The sequence below is a fragment of the Aristolochia californica genome, unplaced genomic scaffold, assembly GCF_029961685.1.
Source record: "Aristolochia californica isolate CCGP_79_NKW_82.1479 unplaced genomic scaffold, dmAriCali1.0.hap1 SCAF_10, whole genome shotgun sequence".
Taxonomy (NCBI): Eukaryota; Viridiplantae; Streptophyta; class Magnoliopsida; order Piperales; family Aristolochiaceae; genus Aristolochia; species Aristolochia californica.
Genome location: NW_027181771.1, coordinates 30,932,611 through 30,947,228, shown reverse-complemented (window position 1 = coordinate 30,947,228; position 14,618 = coordinate 30,932,611). Strand labels below are relative to the sequence as shown.

The 14,618-nt window shown below is 34.1% G+C and overlaps 2 long non-coding RNA genes across 4 annotated transcripts; one reads left to right on the top strand and one right to left on the bottom strand.

Moving 5' to 3' along the window:
• Positions 1-6,253: 6,253 nt before the first annotated feature.
• On the bottom strand, positions 6,254-6,980 carry LOC137942745 (uncharacterized). The gene is made up of 2 exons (XR_011110589.1): positions 6,705-6,980; positions 6,254-6,541 (listed from the first exon to the last, which is right to left on the bottom strand). It is a non-coding gene; the product is annotated as an uncharacterized lncRNA (long non-coding RNA).
• Positions 6,981-11,624: 4,644 nt separating this feature from the next.
• LOC137942715 (uncharacterized) lies at positions 11,625-13,951 on the top strand. Of its 3 annotated transcripts, none has more exons than XR_011110583.1 (4): positions 11,625-11,755; positions 11,865-12,061; positions 12,605-12,797; positions 13,567-13,951. It is a non-coding gene; the product is annotated as an uncharacterized lncRNA (long non-coding RNA). The 3 variants fall into 3 exon arrangements; XR_011110582.1 differs by having other exon boundaries at positions 13,528-13,951; XR_011110584.1 differs by lacking the exon at positions 13,567-13,951 and adding an exon at positions 12,855-13,006 and having other exon boundaries at positions 12,605-12,748.
• Positions 13,952-14,618: the final 667 nt, after the last annotated feature.

The following is a 14,618-nucleotide window of genomic DNA, read 5'->3' as shown; positions in this document are numbered from 1 at the left end:
AGGATTGAGAATCCGGATTCGTGGTTACGTGGCGCTCGAGAGAGGCACGAATCACGGTAAAATCCAGAGTTGACGTTTCCTGTTGTGCAAGTAGTTAATTAAATTATTGCTTGATAATTTAGGATATAATTAGTGTTTAGTTCAGATTAATTCATCATATGTGGTTAGGCTAGTTGACTGAAGAATACACAAAATTCAATCCTCCCTGTGGATATGACCCTCGCTTACTGCTAGATTACATGAACGATTCGTACGCTTGCGAGGTATTAAAGCCGATGTAACTAAAATTCTACATCAATAACCGATCCATCTCGTTAAGGGCAACTCTAGCCTTTACTTTTGCACCCACCTGACACATTATTTTGCACACTTTGCATTGTTGTTGTAGTTTTGCATAAATATGGTAATGTGGTGCATGCCACACTAAGCATCTAGTTGGGTGACTTCCAATTCTTGGGTAGAGGGCGATGAATTATTGGCCTCCATGGGAACATTTTTTTTGTTGTTTCTCTATCCATATGGCCATTAGATTGTATTAACTTGTTTTAATTAGAGTATGGATCGAGTGGTCACTAAAAGGATGAATAATCCACATTCATCCATTGTGCCATTTATTCTATTTCATTGCATTATTTTTTTTTATCATGGTCTATTTAATATTTGTAGCAATACCTCGTCCTCTATATCTGAAGTAGTTGCAGTGATTGTATATCAGTTGGCAATTTCTCTTTTACCAAAAAATAATTTTACCTTTTAATTCTTACCTCCGTCACTGAACCTCACTGAACATGTAATGGGTCTCTATTCTGAATGAGTCGTTGAGTCCTACTGTGGAGTTAGAGGTGGCATCTAGTCAAGCCATGTTTGAACCTGCATATGTTCGAGGTGGAATTGATTTAAATATTTCAAACTCGAGTTCGAGCTAAAAATTAGAATCGAGTTCGAGCTCAAGAATTTTAATCGAGTTTGAGCTCAAGTTAGAATTGGGTTCGAGCTCCAATCTATATTTAAAATTGAATAAAATACATGTCAAATAAACTTTACATAAAATTATGCATAAATTTTACTTAAAATTGTGCATAACCTCTGCATAAAATTATACATGAGCATTGAAACAAATTTGTCAAACCATTCTCATGTTTTTACAAATTTTTACTACATAAAATTTGTTTGTACTTAGTCTATTCTATTATGTGACTTCTGTCAACAAAGCCCAAATCCCAAAAGAAGTTAAATCCTTCTTGCATTGAAACCAAAATTTTAATCAAATAGTAAAAAACAAGACTACTTTATAGACAGGAAAAAATAATTTTCTCCCCAAATTATAGCAAATCATCATTAATCAGTGAGGTTGTTGCGGAATAAACTTGGAGACACACACCAGCTCACTGGTAAACTAAATTGTAAAATTAATAAAGGAAAATCAGCAAAACATACCACAAATAACAACTACTAAAAAAAAAAAAAAAAAGAAGTTTGAAAACTTACTTGATAATAATGAATCAACAACGTAGTAGCTTTGAAGATGAGAACACTTATGATGTGATCAGATGTAACATACTGCATATAACAACTACTGAAAAAGAGAAATAAAAGAAGTTTGAAAAGTTACTTGATAATAATAACAAATCAACGACGTAGTAGCTCTAAAGACTAGAACGCTTAAGATGTGATCAAATGTAGACCTCCCCCGCTTGTATGTTGTGGTGAGTGGAAGACGAACGATGGGCTCGTATCAGGCAGGGAAAATAAAGGAATTAGGCTTACAAGTAGCTTGGAGTTGTTAAAAGATGCCCATGTGTGTAAGAATGTCATGACTAGTAAATAAGGAGAACTTTCATAAAAATGTCATAGAATTTGTAAATATGTAAGCTGATATATGTCCTCGGATGTCTTTTTATTTTTAAGCATGTAGCCCTAAGGGTATTGTAGTCATTGTAAATACCTTCACACAACTTCAAATACGAACTCAAGGCATGAGATAGAGTGTTCAAACCTCTTCCTCTTGGCTCAATTTCGTCCATACACCTCTCTCTCTCTTTTCATCTTCCTTCTCTCCCTTGTTTTCTTCTCTCCTCTCTCCTCTCAATTTACTATATTCTCTCCTTCCCTTGAGAACTCTTGTGTTTATGTGTTATCCCTAAAAATCAACATGGAATCAGAGAGGGCAAAGATCTGATATGGAAAAGGAAAAGAAGATGGATAAGAAGGGGAGGAAGAAGAAAAAGAAAAAAAAAAGAAGTTTCTCGTTTTTTCCTTATGTCATCTATCCCAATTCATAGTTTTCAGTGGATGTTTCACTCTTTTAGAATATTTTTCATATAAAAAATTATATACCATTAGAAAGAACTTTGGGTTTGGTTTCCAAATAAAAAAAATCAATGATATCAGATTTTTTTTAGAAAGAGAAATTGACATCTGAGGCAACAGAAAAATTTCGAGTAGCAGCAAAAAGCCTCAAATTTTTGAACTGTTTGGACCAAAATGAGTGGGAATTTATATTAAAAATTATATCTCAAGATAAAGTTATGTGAGTATACTTTCTATCTCGATACACCATTTATCAATCTGATATTTTTAAAGATAAATATCCACATTGGAAGAATCAAAGGTCATGCTAGTATTTTGTTGGATGCAAAAATCCTAATTTAAACCGAATTGTTTTCTTCACTTTTTGAGTTGCTAACGTTGGTGAAGTTTCCTATTTGTTTTCAAAATCTACTCAAAATTTTACCACCTTGAGTATCTTTCCTTCCCTTAATGATCTCATATTATATTAGTTTATTTAAGAAAAATCTTTCCCATTATGAGTTTAGTTTCCTTTTTTGAAAAAGTCTGAAAATTTTAAATTAGAAAGTCTTGTTTGCTCATTCTAAATTCCAAATATAAGTGTTCTAAATCTCCCTTATTCCAGAATTATCTCTTGAATATTTTCTTTATAAATTAGTTAAGTTGTGTTAAAAAGTAATTGTCTTATATGAGAAGTCTATTTTTTTTAAAGTTTCTATTATTATGTTGCATCTCAAAACTTTCTTATTGGGTTTTTAAAGTTTTCTAAATCATCATGTTCATAGAGGAATTATTTTTTTTACCTCCCTCTTGAATAAAATATGGTCCCTTTTTATCCATCTATTGGTCTAAAAACACCTCCTTCTTACTTGGAAGTATAAAGAACTACATCGTGCACCTCCTTTTTGAAGTATGAGATTTGCTATCTTTTTATTCACACCCTTAATTCTTCAAAGTACTTTAAAAATCACTTCAGAGTAATGCTTATAGACCCACTACCTAAAATGTATAAAAATGTGTTTCCAACATCCAGCTTGAATCAAATCGTTTTATTCAAGAGGTGTTTTTTGTTTGAGGGACCTTTAGAAAGTGAGTAGTCTCTTTGTTATGCTCTAAAATTGGGCTATTTTTCCGCCATAGAAATTGATCGGAATTTATTTCAAACAATGACCGTTTTGACTAGTGTATGAAGTTTTTTTCATATGGGGAGTGATTTTTCTTCTCTCACATTTATGTTGTGCAAGTTGGGTCTCTTGGTAAAGAACAAAGAAAACCCCAACTTAAGGGGAAGAAGTACAAGAAAGAGGTAAGCAATAATAAAAAATGTTGTTGAAATCAAATTTTGTGTGACTAAAATATTGAAGGGGGAGAACAAGATGAAGACTACAAACAAGATATAAACAAAGAAGAAGATGAATCAAACCAAGACAATAAAAAAAAAATAAAAAATCAAGCCAAATAGGATTGGAGCTTCTTTTCAAGCACACAAGTTTCTTGACCAAGATTATTTGCAAAGTGGAGTTACAAACACCAGTTTGAGGGGGAAAGTTAAAAGATACCCATGTGTGTAGGCATGACATAACTAATAAATAAGGATAACTTTCGTAGAGATGGCATACAATTGTAAAATGCAAGCTGGTGTATGTCCTCTTTTGTTTTTTTTCTTTTGAAGCATGTAGCCCTAAGGGCATTGTAGTCATTATAAATATCTTCATACAACTATAAATACAGCCTCAAGGTATGGGGTAAAACATTCAAGCCTCTTTCTCTTGGCTCAAATTTGTCCATATAACTCTCTCTATTTTCTTCATCCTTCTGTCCCTTCATTTCTTCTCTCCTCTCTCCCAAGAATTAGAGTTCCTCTGTTCTCTCCTTCCCTTGAGATCTCTTTTGTTTATGTGTTGTCCCTAGAAATTAATAGAGATCAACAGTCAACGATGAATACTAGCATGCATGAAGACACGAAGCCATGGGAGTTCACAGTGTGGAGTAGATGTGCTAGCATGGTCCAATCCGCTTGTTGGGTCAAACCAGATTTGGGGAAATTATTTATGATTAAATTGACAAATTAGAAAGGGTGATTTTCAATTTTTGTTAGATTCCCCTTAGCCTACTCACAATCAAGCTTCTGATAAAAACACATGCTTGTCTTTCGAATCTCTTTGTCTAATCTATCAGACCAAACTCTATTCAAAGAGAAAAATCGAAAAGAGAGGAATAAAAAATAGAAGAGAAATCAAAATGGTCTATAGATAAAATGGGTAAGGTTGATACCAGTTGATTTTGTGACTTCCATCGACAACGCCCAAGTCATCAATAGTGCCCAAATTAGTTAGATGCTGGAAGAAATTGCAGACCCCAAAGTTGAAGGAAAGATGTAAAATTGCAAAACACTAAAGTTGAAGAAATTGCAAACACCAAAGTTGAAGAATTTTTGCAATTCACATTTGAGCAAAGAATAATGTTTAAGGAAATCAAACTTACCTATGACTTTCATCGCCAATGCCCAATTTGTAAAATTGCAGATGCTGGAAAATGTACATGGTGGTAAAGGTCGAGGAATCGATTTTCAGAGGCAAAGAGGAGAAAGCGTAGTCTGGCTGCCCTATTCTTCCATTGAAACTTGAAACACCTCGTTTGTTCTAGATATGCCCAAAGCGGAAGACCTGAAGCCAAACTATAAATTGCCCCTTCTAGCTCTTGCTAGTTTACGTAAACAAGTCAAGTCGCGAGCTCACAAACTGAACCGTCACTCATTCGAGTTCAGTTCATTTACTTAAACGAACCTGAAACCTGATCTCGTATTCGATTCGGGATCGGGTTTATTCAAACCGAACCAAACCAAACCAAACCAAACCGCACCGATCTTGAGCTATTCGCCAACTGGCTCGGTTCATTGTCTGCCCTAAGTGGGGGGTACCTTGTTAGGGCATATCATCCATAACCGTTATCCTTGATTGCATATATACCTTGAAAGCATCAAATAACAAGTCTCACCTACTATAACAGACGAGGAGTGTTAAATTTTCATCTCCCGAAATTCTCCAATTTCGGGTGAAGAGTCTATCGATCTACTTGTATGATGATAGTAGTGGCTGCTTTCTTGGAATGTATACCTGTCATGTGTCTGCTGGAGCAAAGCGTCTGCATCACAGAAAGGCATCTCCAATGGTACGGCATGGAATCCATAGTATTGTCTTTTCAGGTAAAAGTCGGGAAATATACCTGGTAGCTGCTATGAAAACTGAAGAGTTAGCGAGAAGTTGATGAAGCATTCGGGATTTCAGATTTCGGAGAAGGGCGTTCCTTCTTCCCATGTATTTGCTACAATACACAGTGGTCACTACCCGTTCTAGAAGACGGGTTTTCTCAGGCCATCTTAGGCGGGTTTAGCAATTCCTTTCAGTGGGCAGATTCTCCTGGTATTCCCTTAGCCTCTTGGCTGATATATATTCCTTTTGGAGCTCTTCTTCTCTTCTCGCTTATTCTCATGTTTTCACTGAGAGGGTAGAGAGAGATCAGGGGTAAGATCACACGAGAGGCACTTCGAGAATTGAATAGCCCGATGCTTTCAAACAAACAGATCCTAAAAAACTACCAGAGATTCATATATGGTGAAGCTAGGGAACAAGGGAAATCTCAGTTTAACCGTTCGCGTTTCCGTGGGGACCATGGAGGCTTCATCAACCTTTTTATACGAAAAGGAAGCTCACACCTTTCTTTTCTTTACCCAGAAGAAAGCCTATCATACAGTTCGCCCACTCCAGTTCAGGAGGTTTTATATTTTTCCTTTTTGTTAGAGATAGCTTAAGTTTTAATATGATTACGAGGACAGTTATTTTAGATGAGACCAGTGTGTGGGTGTCCGAGAGTATGTCGTGTCTCAGAAATTATGCCATCTGCAGCAGAAGAGGAGATGTCTACAAGGCGAATAATCAGAACCAAATAGTATGCGAGATTCATCTAGACAACCCAGATCAGAATATATAAAGCAATATAAAAAGAAAAATAAGAAAAATCATAATTATATCAAGGGGAGGAAGGAATAAATAGGGAACAAGTTGGAGTCATCCACGATCAACCCTAGGCAGCCCTAGCGGAAAGCCTGTAACACAGCTCCAGTTCTTCACCAAAGGCTTCTTCCATCACTTTTTCCAGCAATCTCGCAAAACCCACTTCTCCATTCGGTGAGAGATTCTCCCTAGATCTCCTCTCCTTCAATGCTTCCCTCCGGTGCTCGTGATCTAATACCCTGCACGACAACAAAAAGTTACAAAATTTAACATAAAAAAAAAAAAGAAGCGAAAAGCTAAGATCATCATGATCTCCCAGACAGAAAACTTCTTCCTTCTCCTCCTTTCCCCTTTTTGTTTTTCTATGCTTCAAACTTTAACAGAAGAAAGAAAGAAACATACTGCTGAGAAACATTAAAACGATGCGTGATCCCTGTAGCACAGAGAGGAAGGCCGTAGGCAGTGGTAAGAGTGAGAGGATTCACCACTGTCTCCATTCTCGTCTGAGAGACTTTGATGAGGGCTTTGCCGTCACGGAAAGGAGAGAAGACTCGGAGCCGAGAGGCTTTGAAGAGAGGAGCCAAGAGTCTGAGCCGATCTCTTTTTTTTGTGAGAGAAAGGAGGCATTTAAAGCAGAGACCCGCAGAGGATAGACGAGAATAAAAGCTCCCTCCGGTCTTCGGGAATAATGAAAGGAATGTAAGGTGCTGTCTGAAGCCCCAAAGAAAAAAGGTTTTTTTCAAAGAATTATTAAAAATAATATAGGAGACTAATTGTGGGACCCCTCTTTTACGACCTTTTCACCCCTTCTTATAAGTGTGAGAGAAAAGACTCTTTTAATTGAAAGAATTATAAGTTAATTATAATTGATAATTAATGTTTTACTGATTTTTATATTATTTTATGTTATTTTAAATATTTTAATGATTAACATTATTTTATGTATTATAGTTTAAATTTCTTTTAACCTTTTTATTTACTACCCCTTTACCCAATTACCTACAAATGATTTGGTCAATAATCTCTTACTAAAAAGGAAAAATGCTTCTGATATCAAACTTATTGAAAACAACATAACATTACTTAGTCTAAAAAAATCACTCAGAAGAGCACTTGTCGCGATTTTTTCCCTCTCCTGGGAAAGTTTTTCTCAACGAATTTTATGAATTCACTACGAGAAACCCTAAACCCTAAACCCAGATTATAATATTCTCTAATTTTTGCATTGTGAAATAAGAGAATTAAATTGGAAAAATTGAAAAAATTCCCAAGTAATCGACAAATTCGCTACAATTTTTTAAAAATTTTTCCTACGATGTTTCTTTCTTCTTCTTTTGTTCTCTTCCTCTCCTTCTTCTTCTCTCTCTCTCTCTCTCTTCTAGTGAAAGAAGGGAACAAATTTGGTAAAGATTGTTAGTTTATATTTCTCCCAACGAAATTGAAAAATTCACATTCTAATAATAATTAACTAATTAATCGATTCGATTAATTTGCTTACAAGGATTAATGGAGTAGGTAGGAACAACCAGAATTACATATTATTTGATCACAGCTAATACTAGTTAGTTAATTAGCAATTACATAATATATTTAAATAAAATTGATAAAATAATTAATCAGCTAATAGTTAATAATATAGATTCATTATTTCCCTTATTTTTTCCTTTTTTTTTCATCCTTTTTTTTCATCTTTTCCTCTTTTCTTTTCTTATTCTTTTCCATTTTCCCTTTTTCTTATTCTTTCTTTTCTTTTTCTCTTCTTCCTTCTATTTTCTCCTTTTTTCCTATTTATTCATTCTTTATAATTTATAATTTGTTTCATAAACGATAATAAATCAAAATTTTTATTTCACAGGTCTTCAACATTAATTTTTTAAATTATTTATTTTAAACATCGTTAATGTTATTTTTATTACATATAACACTATTGATGTTATAAAAATACTCTATATGCATGTTTATATGATATCGTACCTCCTCATCCACCTAGGCTACAAACAGGCCACACTTTTTTGTATCATTCCAGATAGTGTCAACATTGCCACCATGTGAGAGCATGATAGTGATTTACGTAGGAGGGATGATCGTGTCCTAGAAACACAAAGTGCTAAAGTTAACTAAACACAACTCATTTATGTTAAATTATATTTTTCCTATGGTAATTTATATTCTATGTATATAGATACATCTATATCATCTCTATCCACATCGGCTCCATCTGCATCCTCGTATATGAGGCAATCACAAATATTGACCAAGGGCTCCTGAGTTGATGAGCTGGTAGCAGACCTCAGGGGAGGAGGATCCCAATGGAGTTTTGAGATGGGCATTAGGACTCCATAGTGCCATTTTCACTCGTTGGGTGCCCCATGTACTAAGAACTTTTATGAAGGTGAAAGTGGAAATGTTCAAATCCTACACCGAGGATCAAATAGCTTATGTCTATACTTATCCTGACAACTACAAATTGTTCAATTAGATTTCCTTTTTAGTTTTTCTAGTTTACAGTGTTAACTTTGGTAGTGTTTTGTGTCATAGGTTATGATGCAACATCACAAGCTGTCATGCATACTATATTGGGTGCTGGATTTGGACAACATCGAATTGGTATCCATAGGTAGTCTAAGAAGGATAAAGGCCACCCCTATGACAGTGGCTACTCATAGAGGGGTTTCCCTCGAGGATTGTCGATGCATGTGCATTAACATATTTGAGGGAGAGAGGTACAATGTAATTAGATTTGAATTATTTTTTTTAAAAATTAATTATTTTTTATTTTACTAGTATAATTTTCATTTATAAAGACATTCTGGAGTAAATGTCAAAAATGTTAGAAAACAAAATGTTCAACATAGCACAGAATCAAAGTCTTTAATGCACATAAGAGAGGAGATGGTATATATGTTTTATTTAGAGTATATTTTATTTGAAATGTAACATTGTTCTAACATATTTACATTCACGTATCCTTATAAATATGTAAGGTATTGATTTCTCTTATATTAAGTAATTTTAACTTACTCATCTGTATGATGAAGGTAGGTAGATTGATGGATTTGAAGAACAAAATGTAAGTATGAATTTTTATAAATATTATATTTTATTCTAAGTTTGAATAATTATAAATCACCTCCTATTATGTTTTCACAAACACATACACACATGTTAGAATCATTTAGGATCATCCATTTCTATGTTTGAAAACTTTGTTAGATGAACTGGCATTGGACTAATTAATCAACATTTGCCTATGATTGATCAACCAGAAGTGCACAATCCAAAAATATAAAGCATGATCGATCAACCAAGGTCGATTGATCAATCATCTAGAAAATGGCCAATTTGTGCTAAAAGCATGATCGACAAACCCATTTGGACTAATGGATCGATACTATCCAAGCAAAATAAATTCTTGTTGATTCATTAATCAACCTCTGATACTGATCGATCATACAAAACTTTGTCAATCAGAGACATAAAGCATGATTGATCATAGGAAGATCATTGATCGATCTTACTTGCAATGTACTGCCAGAGGAAATTCTGATTGATCGGTCATATCATGTACATTAATTGATCAACTTAAAATGTTAGACCCAAGGAGAAGATATTGATCAATCATACCGTCGATCAAGAAGTCACATTCTAACAGAAAAATAGTCATTACATTCGATTGATCAACACTCTAATTCATTTACAAAACATTAGGTTTTCTTCTTTGACACATTTTAGATCTTAGAAAGATATCTTTATAAATAAAGTTATGAATTTTGTAACTCCAACAATTCATACGGGAAGCAATTAGTATTTAATAGGGCTCCCAATTACCCTTTTTGCTCAAAGAATTAAGAACTTTTTTATGAAGTCCTAATACTAATAGTATTCCATGGGATAATTTGACCAATGGAACAATAATAAGAAATGATTACGAAAATACTAAAAATTTCTCAAAATGTTTAAAGTGTAGAAACATGGGCACTATGCCACCAAATGTTTTCCAAAAACAAAAGATAAAATATTTTAAAGATTAATGAGCTCCAATTTGAAGAATGATTAAAAACTAACTATAATGAATCACTAGATTTTAGTGAAATTGATATATCTAAAGAAGATTATGACCCTTATACTTTAGAACATTTAGAAGAATATTAATCAGATTGAAGTTGTGATTAGTGAAGAAAAAGAAGCTCATAGAGTACCCAGATTTCTAAGATAACACACATAGATATTTGATGATTTTTCTCTAAGTGTGAATAGATTAGCTTCAGGTTGACTCCACATGAAATGAGTAGAGTATATATGGAAAAAGAAGCCCACCGAATTCAAAAATTCAAAATCTAATACTTCAAGAAATAAATGAAATTGAGATCAAGTTATATGAGATCCATAACTAAACATATCCAGAAAAAGGTAGCAAAACGAATGCATCAAATAGATTCGACCCAAACTGAAGCAGTTGAATAGGAAGGATTCAACCCATGCAAAAAGGAGTCGACTTCGATAGGAAATAGAAGATATGAAATTTAAGTCAGTCAGAGGATTTGATCCTCAAAAAAGCCTTTGCTCGACCCCAAAGTAAATGAATCGACTCCAAGCTATAGATATGAAAATTTAAGATATTCCATAAGCCATAACTTTGGCTATTTGTCTCCAAATTATGTCAGATCAAAATGATTAGCAATCTTAAGATAATTTGATAATTTTTTTATTAATTTTCAATATTTTTTATGAGAGGAAGAAAAAATCTGAATTTTTTTCTACGACTAGTTTTTTGTTCTTGGATTTTGTCCTATAAATACCCAAGTAATTTCTAGCCTTAAAAACGACTTCCATCTACGAAAATTCAAAAGCTTTCATGTCATATTCAAGTGGTTTTCAAAGAGCCTAAGTTCCTTCTTCGTATTGATTGTATTGCAACTAAACAAATAATTAAAAAAGATGTTAAACAACTTGTTTCTAAACAATTTTTTTGCCGATTAGCAAGCTCAACAATCTATAGATGATCTTCGAAAGAAATTTCATAAAAGGGAAAAACAATTCCCTTGAATTATTGCAATCCACCATTCAACTAATGACTTTAGAAGAGGTCATAAGGTTCGAAGGCCTACAAAAATGCATCTAGTGACTTTGTAGAGAATCTTCCGATTTGTTGATTAGTGAGTAAACAATGATTATACCTTTTAATTATTATGATAATTTAAAATATGGCTTTTTTAATACGCGCACGTGATTTTCATGCTCGCGCGCGTTTCAAATTCAAAAACGCTTTTAAAGTTCGCCTCTCTTCCTCCGAGAACCAAGAAATCCGCCAGTTTCTTCAAATGAAACGTCAAAGTCTCTCCTCATCTGCTCGTACGTGAGAAACCATCGTCTCTGGATTCTCCTTACTCTTCGTCCATTACTCCGGAACGTGATCACTGCGAACTGCTCCAAGGTCTCTGTCAGTGGCATGGGTGGGTATGATGGCTCATTTATCGCCTAGTTAAAGAAAAAGAAAAGAAATGAAGTTATGTCTCTGGTTTCTGCCTCTATAAACAATCTGACAATTTGATTCCCTTACAGATTCTGGTAATAACGTGTAACGAGTATGGCTGAAGAAGATCAAAGAGATGGAAATGTAGTGAGATCAGGAATTCCGTTGTCTGCATAGTGAACCCTCTCGAGCATTTGAATGAGGTAATGGGAGTCGGAAGTGAGCAAAGGATGATCAGGGTCGGTGAGATGGAGTAGCTGCTCCTTTGGTTTCATATTTAAACAGAGTAAGATCCATTGTTTGTCTCCACATTTCTTCTTTTTATTACTCGAGTAGACTTGCAGACTCATCGTCCTCTGTCTCTCTCTTCTTCCATTTTGAAATTGGAAATCTGAAAAAAAATAAAAGATAAATATATTTATCAATTTAATATGTGGAAATCTCCTAAAACTAAAAGTTAATAAACAAATTAGAAGTGCAATAAAATTAAAAATATTAAAAATTACTAACATCATATGCCAATAAACATAGGCACTAAACAAACACATTTCATTAAATAAATTTAAAACAAAATAAACTCATCAAACTTGCTCTGTTGTTTGACAAACAATTTTCCATTAAAGACCATGCAATCTGGTAGATCAATGATGGCCCAAGACTCCTTAGCCATCAATGCAAATCAGTTTAAAAAATTGTCTTCATTTCATCTACAATGAATTGTATTCCTCTGGTGAATCTTTTTAGAAGCTGTTGATGATCTTCAGTCTGTTATGTTTTAGCTGCTACCGCTCTGGATAATTATGTGAACAGTGTCTATGCATGTTTCCAGTTGGCAACAAGGCTGTGAGTACGCGGAGACAGTATGCAGTTAATGCTTGAAAAGAACGAAGAGAAACCTTAATGGCTTCAAGTGCTTCTGCAGAGAAGGTCTTGGTAGTAAGCAAGATGAAGATATGACCATTGATGAAAAAAAGTCAGTTTTGGATGCTCAAACTTCTCAAATTGTTGAGGAATTGAAATCAGTAATTCTCCTTCATTAAGTTCTTTATCTGTTTTTTTCCTTGTATGTGCTGTTGCAGGGAATTATCTAATGATACATCAGCTTGCTTCAGAAAGTTCAGACAGGATATCTGCATGTTGTTTTCTTCTTAATCTTCTTGGGATAATGTTGTTTCTGATTCTGGCCATTGATCTTTTCTGCTTCAATTGACTGCTGTTTACCACGCATGGTTGTGACAAACTGTTTTCTCATTTATGCTGCTATTGTTCCTTATTTCAATGGAAGATGTCATGTGCATCATAGACATTCTATTATCGACTGAACTAGTGACTTACTTTTTATTAAGATTCAGTATGCCACCTCTGCCATGATACTACGTGGATGGTTATGTAGTTTTTAAGCCTCTAATAGTTTTACACAGTCACTTATCTAGGAGTTGGTCCAATCCATGGACAATCAATCAGCATTCTAATATCCTTCTATTAGAAAAGTAGCCTGTGGTGTTGGGATGTGATTTATATGGTGAATATAAGGTCATTCTGGTTAATAACTACTATCATTGTGCTATTGATTCTCATACTTGCTGATGTTGTTTATCTAATCATACTATCAACCTGCTTTGGTGAAGGCTTCTATTGTTCATTTTTATGTTAGGGACAGCTAAAATGCTTTAGTAATCCAATGTAATATTTGCTTGAATTGCATGGGATACATGTTTATTTACATTGTTTGTTTTTCCTTTTTGGCAAAAGCCACTTTTCTTTTCTGATTTTGGTTTTGAAACTCGTAAGGGGAAGGGTTCTTGGTCAAAAGAAAGTGGAATTACTTCAAGACTTGAGACACATATTATCAAGATCTGATCTGCCTCCTGTTGAAGCAGCAGTTAAAGCTGGTGTAGTTCCCCTTCTTATATTATGTCTTTCTTTTGGATCCTCAGATGAACAGATTTTAACAAAAAAATTTCATATGTTATTTTCTTGTTCTACCATGTATCCTTTTTTTTTTTTTTTTTTTTTAAATTTCATTGGTTGATGTTATTTTACCATTATCTCTTCAATTATCTCTGCATGTGACTGTTTGAGGCTAGATGTTGACTCCACAGATTTTCAGTGTTTGTGGATTAGGCAGCTTAGTTTAGTTGATCTAAAAACTTCTTCTGGAATGTGGATATGCTCATTGGTGTTAAAATAAGAACCATTGTAAATCATCATATGTAATATATATTCCTTTCTCTGTTTTCAGAGATCAAATGCTGAAGTATAAATCTAAGCTGTCTACAATAAGTTGGTTAGAAAAAAAGGCAGTGGGAAAATCAACTTAAATGCTTGGCCTTGCTAAGAAGGATTGACATGTGAATGATCTATGGTCAGTTGGTCTTGTGATGTTTTCATATATTCAAAATGTGAGATAAGAAACTCCTACCCAATAACCTTAATGTCTCCTTCTCAACCTGTTAAAGAAACTTGATAACCGAGCCTGAGATCAGATCCAAACAATAAATATTAATTAGAAGTTAAAAATTACCTAAACCCTAATCATGCCCATCGAGTAACCCATTGAAACTACCAACCCTTGGGAGGCTATACCTAAACGACGGGTTTGACCAGATAAATAAGCCTAACCCAGTGGCCATTCCAGGGGATATTATGAACAAATTTGAATATTATCTAATAGTGTTACAATCTAATGTCTGGCTCAATTAAGTTGTCGGTCCATAGTCTGTTTTAACTAAATAGAAACAAGTGAAATGGCACAGAAAACAAAAACTGCTAGCCTGATGATTTTACATGATAATAAATTGTACAAGATTAGTCTGCGTTAGGCTTTTGTTTTGCAATTTTAA